Genomic DNA, 1,872 nt, shown 5'->3' on the forward strand with positions numbered 1-1,872 from the left:
AGAGTTGTAAAGGCTAAGGATTTCTCTTTTTTTGGTGGTGGTGGTGAGCTTGTAGCTGAGGTGAAACTTGGCAACTACAGAGGAATTACCAAAAGGGTCGTTTCAAATCATGCTGAATGGGACCAAGTTTTTGCCTTTTCAAAAGATAGTGTACAGTCCTCTGTGGTGGAAATCTTTGTGAAGGAAAATAACAAAGATGATTTCTTGGGTCGTGTTTGGTTTGATCTGAATGAGGTGCCTAAACGAGTTCCGCCGGATAGTCAGTTGGCTCCACAATGGTACAGAATGGAAGACAAGAAAGGTGACAAGTCTAAAGGTGGTGAAGTTATGGTTGCCATATGGTTTGGCACTCAAGCTGATGAAGCCTTTGCTGAAGCTTGGCATTCTAAAGCAGCAAATGTGCATTTTCATGGTTTGTGTTCTATCAAATCCGAAGTGTATCTATCACCTAAGCTTTGGTATTTACGGGAGAAAGGGTCATCAATGATGAGATAACCTGAACTTTTTGCCAAAGTTCAAGTTGGGAACCAGGTTCTGAGGACTAGAGTTTCTCCGCCTTCTGCTATTAGAAGCCTTTCAAATCCTTTCTGGAATGAGGACTTAATGTTCGTGGTTGCTGAGCCATTTGAAGAATTCTTGCTTGTTTCAATCGAGGATAGACTTGCTCCCAACAGAGAGGAAGTCGTGGGGAGAGTTCTTTTGCCTGTTTCAAGCCTAGAAAGGCGACTAAACGAGAAGCCAGCAACTTCGAGGTGGTTCAATCTTGAGACTCATCTTGGCAACACAAATGATCCCAAAACTGTGGTTAGATTTGCCTCGCGGATTCACCTCCGTGCTTCCTTGATGGAGGTTACCATGTGCTTGATGAGGCAACAATGTATAGCAGTGATGTCAGGCCGACAGCAAAGCAGCTGTGGAAGCCCCATATTGGAGTTCTCGAGGTTGGGGTTTTGGGAGTTACCAATCTTGTGCCAATGAAAATGAAAGAAGGCAAGGGTGGCTCTGTAGATGCGTATTGTGTGGCAAAGTATGGGCAGAAATGGGTCCGAACTAGGACTGAGGTGGACAGCTTATCTCCTAAATGGAATGAACAATATACTTGGGAAGTCTTTGACCCTTGCACAGTCATCACTATTGGTGTGTTTGATAATTCTCGTGTAGACAAGAATATGGCTAACCCTGTAGCTGGAAATCGGGACTCTCGAATTGGGAAGGTTAGGATCAGGCTATCAACTCTTGAAATAGATAGAGTTTATACTCATGCATATCCACTCTTGATGCTGCATCCTTCTGGGGTGAAAAAAATGGGGGAGATTCATTTGGCTGTTCGGTTTTCACGTGCTAATATGATAAATATGCTTCATATGTATACAATGCCGTTGCTTCCAAAGATGCATTATGTTCAGCCCTTGTCTGTAAGTCAGCTAGACAGCTTGAGGCACCAGGCTATGAACGTGGTGGCAACGAGGCTTAGTCGATCCGAGCCACCTTTGGGAAGAGAAGTGGTGGAGTACATGCTCGATCATGATTCTCATATGTGGAGCATGAGAAAGAGCAAAGCAAATTTCTTTAGGCTGACAAATGTGGTTTCTTGGTTTGTTATTATGAACAGGTTTCTGGACTCTGCACGCAATTGGCATAAGCCAGTGCACTCTGCGTTAGCACTGTTTGCCTTTACCATTCTTGTATTGGTACCCGAGCTCATCATCCCTTGTGCACTACTCAACTTGGCTGCAGTAGGACTATGGCATTATAGGTCACGCCCACGCCACCCTCCCCACATGGATACTCGACTTTCATATGCAGAGAGCTTTTATCCAGATGAACTAGATGAGGAATTTGATTCATTCCCGACCAGTAGAAGTGCAGAAA

General features: G+C 44.3%; 1 pseudogene; it reads left to right on the forward strand.

Annotated features, from left to right (window-relative positions):
• Positions 1 to 6: 6 nt before the first annotated feature.
• On the forward strand, positions 7 to 1,865 carry LOC124890331 (annotated as a pseudogene).
• The last annotated feature ends 7 nt before the right edge of the window (positions 1,866 to 1,872 follow it).

Source organism: Capsicum annuum, unplaced genomic scaffold (genome assembly GCF_002878395.1).
Source record: "Capsicum annuum cultivar UCD-10X-F1 unplaced genomic scaffold, UCD10Xv1.1 ctg1553, whole genome shotgun sequence".
NCBI classification, from domain to species: Eukaryota; Viridiplantae; Streptophyta; class Magnoliopsida; order Solanales; family Solanaceae; genus Capsicum; species Capsicum annuum.